Genomic DNA, 6,017 nt, shown 5'->3' with positions numbered 1-6,017 from the left:
TTTTAATTGTTGCTGCTCTGAACAGTCCCGTGGTGGATGATTCAAACCAGGTTCTCAAGTTCTTCAGCCAGGATATTCGTCTTCTTCCAACGATTCTCTTGCCCTGCACTTTACCCTGTAAGATGCATTTTAGTAGTTTGGATTTGCTTTCGTTACTCATGATGTGCCCCAGCTATTCCAATTTCTACGTTTTACTGTATATATTATTTATTTGTCTTTATTTAGGTTTTGGAGTATTCGGGTGTTTGATATTTTGTCCACCAATGATATTTCGAGGATTCTTCTATATGTCCACAACTCGAACGCCTTCAGCCTCTTTGCTGTTGCCTCCGTTAAGGTCCAAGACTCTACTCCATACAACAAGGTGGAGAAGACTTAAGACTCCTCTTAAGATTTGCACTTTTTCTGTTTTGGCATGGTTAATTCTAACGGAAGCTGTTTGATTCCAGTATAAGTTCTTAATTATGCGTAGATATTTGCCGTCAAGTCCACTATCTTGCAGAACTTTATCAAATGCCTTTTGATATCAATGAAACAAGCATACAGCTCACAATTCATATCTCTGCTTCGCTGGAACAGCACCTGTACATTGAAAAAGGCATCTCTTCATAAAACCAAACTGTGTTGGCGATACCTGTTCTTCACAGAGTTTGTACAGTCTTTGATGCATGATTTTTTTAAATAATTTTAATAAGTGACTCATGAGACTTATTGTTCCATAGTCATTGCACTTTTTGACCCCCCGCTTCTTTGGGAGAACCATAAACTCCGATTTCAGCCATTCTTTGGGTATTTTTCCACTGCTGTATATTTCATTGAATATGATGGTTAGTTCTTATTTGAAATCCTCATCAAAAAGTTTGAGAATCTCTGACTGCATCCTGCACCTCAACTGGACCAGCCGTCTTTCCATCCTTGAGGGTCATCATTGCTGCCTCAATTTCGTCTAAAAGGATATCCGGTCCTGTTATGGCGTTTGTTATTTGCTGTTCTGTTCTTGTATTTGAGAACAATTCTTTCACGCAATCCATCCATGTTGATTTTATTTGTTCGATGTCTACAATTGTTTCGACTTGTTCATTTTATCTATTGATTGCTTCTTGAATTTTCCTGTTATTTCCTTGATCTTCTTACATACACCAAATGTGTCGTGCTTTGAATGTGCTATTTAAATGTATCTGCACTTGTCTTTGAGTTGGTGTCCTTTTGCTTCTCTGATGTCTCTCTAAATATCTGTTCGTGTCATTATTTATTTTGGTCTTCCTTCTCTCTTCCATCAATTTCAATATCTCTTCAGTCATCCAGAGTTTCCTCTTGTGTATATTTGCTATTAGTATTTCTTTCGTTATGGTTTTTGTGACTGTGACTATTTTTTCTAATTTTTCCTCGACCTCTGCGCTGTTTTTTACATCCCGTACGGCGTTACTTATTATGTTCATGGCCTGAGTTCTTACCTCTGGTTCAGAGATCTTTTTTCGGTTGTGCTTTCTTTTGCTTTCAGTTTCTTCGATTGTACCCTAAATTCTCCTACCAATAAATTGTGATCAGAGTCTATGTCCGCTCCCGGATAAGTTTTGGCCATCTTACAGCTGTTTATATATCTTTGATTAACCATTATGTAGTCGGTTAGGTTTCGTATCATTGTACCATCTTTCCCATCTTTTGGGGATTTCCTTCGCTCGATAGCCTTCATCAACCATGTTCCCGCTCCGTAGAGCAGTGTCAGGGATATCAATGTTTGTAGGCTTTTTGCTGTTCGTCTGGTAATTTCAGTGAACAACCACCCCATTTGAAATTAGTGTAGACGTACAGGTAGACCCAAGTAGACGTGCAAGTAACCACTTGAGATTGGCCCATATGTTACTAAGAGCTCTGTCCAATCATCACTCTGGTCTTCGAGTAGTTGATGTTCAAACCAAGGTTGCTGCTTTCTAATTCCAGTTTACGCAATGATGAACGGTATCATCTGCATTCCATCTTCGTTGAAGAATCCATTCTTCCATCACGATTCATGATATATTCTCCACGTATAGAATGGTGAGAGGATGGCACCCCTGTCGGACTCATTATCCAGTTCTGCAGGTAGTTATCGATTCTTACAGCTGCCTTACTGTTCACGTATAGATGATGATAGCGAACAATCCACTAGCGTCAATTCGAAGAAATACGCCCCATCTAATCATAGCTATTAAGGTGAACGGATGCCCAATAAAGTGAACGTGATACATGTGTCAATAATTGTACGCGTTCGCCATCTAACGTAGTCGCTCGTAAAGAAACATTCCTGCCGCGTATAGATCGCAATAAAGTGCTTTCCTGCCAGTGTGGGTTTTGCAGGATTATCCCATTGTTGCCTCGTCGGGCCGAAAGTAGCAGAAACTGGGACAGAGCGCAACCAAGTGCAATTTGGAGCGGGAATGGCTGTCGAAAGAAGCAACTAGTAAAAAGTGTTATGCCGGAATTACACTAGGCATTTTCCCCGCGTTATAGACCAATAATCGAAGGTCACCAGATATGGGTGTAAAGCGTGGAATCGGACTGTGATCGATAAATCGTACGAATTATTGCGGACTTAGAAGCGGAAGAAGTTATTTGTTGTTTGCTAACCGTGCAAGGACGGTGTTGGCAGCGATTCTCGGCGTAAGGTGCAAGAAAATAGCAAGTTTATAAAAAAAATTATCGCTTTTTTGGAGGCATAACCGAAGAATTTGGCTGCTCTAGTCAAAATCAACTCCCCCAAAATGACTAGTTTTTGATGAAATAAGTATTAAACTTCGGCCTGAATAACGGAAAAGCAAAATCCTGAAACAATTCCTCAACATTCCCTGAGGATGCGTCCAAATCGAAACGTTTTACCATTTATAGATTGCGCCTTACCCTACGAAATGTATCTAAAGATTACCTTATTTTTCTAGTTCCTGAGTTTCTCCTTGCAAACAAATAAATGTTAAAACTGTTTCCTGTGCAAAATTTAGACAAGAGCGACTCTCTATTACTTCACTAGGTCCAGATATAAAAAATGCCAAGCTCCGGTCTGCAAAATCTCGTAAACCAAACACAATTTTGGTAAATTGTCAAACATTTTTTGAACCTGATTACAGGTTGAAACTTTGTTCACTGGGAAATATGCCCTACAAAATACATCCTCAATTGACCTTCTCAAACCGCAAGTTACAGACGAATTAAATATTAAACTCTGATCTGAAGAAACCACCAGGGAAATCACATCGCCACCAACGCAAAACGACAGTATAATGTTTACAATTTTTTTTTTTATAGTGACCCTTTATACTAATGACTAATAAGGCTTTTCCTGGGGGGTATTTTGTTAATGTGCAACTTCGGTTGTAGCTTTTCTCGGTTCAGACAACATTAATTAAAGTTTGGATCAGAGTTATAAGTAGATAACTGTTGACTCCAAGTGGGGATCATGGATTGAGCAATAGCTTGTTGAGACACGTTTGATCCTTGAAGGAAGCTGACATATTTATATTTACAAGTTCTTCTAATCAATTATATATATTTCGTGTTGAATTGGTTACTCAATTACGTTTTCTAACATTTGACCACCTGACAAATTGCCAATAAATAAACATTGATTTACCTGTTGTAAGCGTTACTATTATTTTCAGTCTTCCCGGTCTCCTTTATCAGTCCACTCCTGAATGTTTCCATATCCTGTCCTCTGCTTTCTGGTACCATCTGTTGTTCCCTTTACCTTTTGATGTCACCAAGCCATCTTTTCTATGTGGTCATCCATTCTCACTTCATTTAGCTTGGTCTTGCTTGGCTACATGTTCTACCCATTGCCACATCTTCATTTCTCTTCTGGTCTCTGTGACTAATACAGAGCACCGCCCGTTCCATCGCTCTTAACTGATTTGCCGCTGTTTCTAGGCCATATGTTGCTACTGGCAGTACACAGGTATCAAAACCATGCCCAGGTTAGTCTGATCCTTCGTTTGATCTATGCTGTCTGGTTCTCTTTACCCACTTTTATTGTATCTCCAAAATATGACTACGTTTCTATTATTCTCCATTCTTTTGGCCTTTGCGATTATCCTTTCAAGCAGATCTTTGTTGAATCATCATTAAGTTGTTTTAACATGTTCTTCAATTCCTGAACGTTGCTGCTTATTAGGACGATGTCGTCGGCAAATCGGAGGTCATTCAGGTAGCATCCGTCAATATTAATGTTTTTCGTATCCCCTTGTAATGTTGCATCGCCCTGTCCTACTCCTATTGACTATGATACTGTCTGTTAAGTGGCATTTTCGTATCCATATTCTAATATGTTCGTGTACATCCATATTATCATCTATTCTGGTGTCGTCCATTGAAGATTTATGTTTCAATAGTCGATCCCTTGGTCAAAGTCTATAAATGCCAAGTGAAGAGGTTCGTTGGCGGGTAAGTGATATACAGGGTGATTCAAAATTGGCGTCATTCCTTTTAAGGGGTGATAGGAGGCTCCCTTGGGGAGTACGAGAAAAATATTGAAATTTTTTTTTCGAAAATTTCTAGAAGACATTAACAGTTGAAGATCGAATTTCAACTTTGTTATTAAGCATTATTTTGAAATGGTTCCATGTTTAATTGGCATATTGGAATATTTAAGCATTCAAAAAGAAAAATTAGGATCTTTGCTTCCAATTACGAAAATTTTTGATATCAAAAAAGTTCTCTTCTACAATTTTTTGATGAAAAGGCACAGCGGCAATGATGTTTTTTGTTATTAACAGATAGTTACTGGTGGATAGCCCTTGTCATTCATAACAATAATTTGTCAAACTGTGACTTACTTTGAATTTGCTTTCTCGAATTTGCGGATATGCGATTAGTTTAGGGGAAATGCTACATAAAGATAGCAGAAACTGAAAGAACTCAAGCCAACAAAGGGCGAGGAGAGTGGTTGCAGGAAGATAGTGGACTATAGATGTTCGGGTTCCAAGCACAGAGGAACACGTATTGGACATAACCAAGCACCAAATAAAGACCGAGGAAGGGATACATTCCTACCACGTTTGTACGATACACACAGCACAAGGAGATACAAATGAAGCAGGAATTAATTAACTGAATACGAGAAGCTGCTTGATAAGAGTGGATAATAAGGAGATTACACATGCACTAGCTTGTTTGGAGTTAACCTTTCAAATGTTTGGTGTTGTAGGGTTTATTTATAAACACGCATATTCGACGTTATGAGAACAGGTTGACATTTCGTCAACAGATCTTGTTGAATTTACAGTTTATCATTGTCTATCTTATTGTCAGTCTGTATGATTCCATAGTTACCGGAGTTTGAAATAAGTACGAAGCCACAGGTATTTGCGCAATGTTAATTAGGCAGATTACCTTAAAAAACATTGCTGCCGTATTTCTGATATAGTTTTTTGCAAATTTCTCAGTTTTTAATAACAATTAATTTATTTTATTATTTTTTCTGTACTCCTATAACAGCGCCAGACAACACCTCCAGAGGAATGAGGCCAATTTTGAATCACCCTGTATAGTGTTGAATCCCTTGCAAAATCCCGCTGACGGATATGCGTCCAGTTTTTTTGTAGGTCTATTGGTTACTATCCAGGTAAGCAGTTTGAATAGAGTATCCTCTTTTTTGAAAATATCATTTTTTTATTTAATTGTTAAATCACAAGAGGTGTTCGAAGTTCTGCCCGTTTAACTCCAAATGTGTTTGTGCCCGTGTTCACCACGTTATAGTGCACTCTTCTCGAGCAGCTTCTCGTATTCGTCTAATTAAGTCGTGCTCAATCTGTACCAGTGATCGGTAGACCAGCGATTTAATGTGTCTGTAGCGCTTCCTGGATAATTTCCCGGTGCATAGTTGCCTGGGAAAGTGTCAGTCGTTGCACAGTTCTCCTAATACTCCTGGAAGACTGCTGCAATTATCTCCAATACCTGTTCCTCTATGTCTGGAACTCGAACACCTCTTGGTCGTCCACTAACTGCCTCTGTGCTACACTGTATATATATAAGCTAACGCCCTGTACATG

At 38.8% G+C, this 6,017-nt stretch overlaps 1 protein-coding gene across 1 annotated transcript in view; it reads right to left on the bottom strand.

Moving 5' to 3' along the window:
* Positions 1-6,017, bottom strand: part of LOC109535872 (cAMP-dependent protein kinase type I regulatory subunit) — a 53,690-nt gene that overhangs the window by 25,876 nt on the left and 21,797 nt on the right. The window lies entirely within an intron of this gene.

The sequence above is a fragment of the Dendroctonus ponderosae genome, unplaced genomic scaffold, assembly GCF_020466585.1.
Source record: "Dendroctonus ponderosae isolate FM_Combo_2020 unplaced genomic scaffold, Dpon_F_20191213v2 Dpon_F_20191213_9, whole genome shotgun sequence".
Classification (NCBI taxonomy): domain Eukaryota; kingdom Metazoa; phylum Arthropoda; class Insecta; order Coleoptera; family Curculionidae; genus Dendroctonus; species Dendroctonus ponderosae.
The sequence above is the reverse complement of the archived record's forward strand: the minus strand, read 5'-3'. Positions and strand labels throughout refer to the sequence as shown.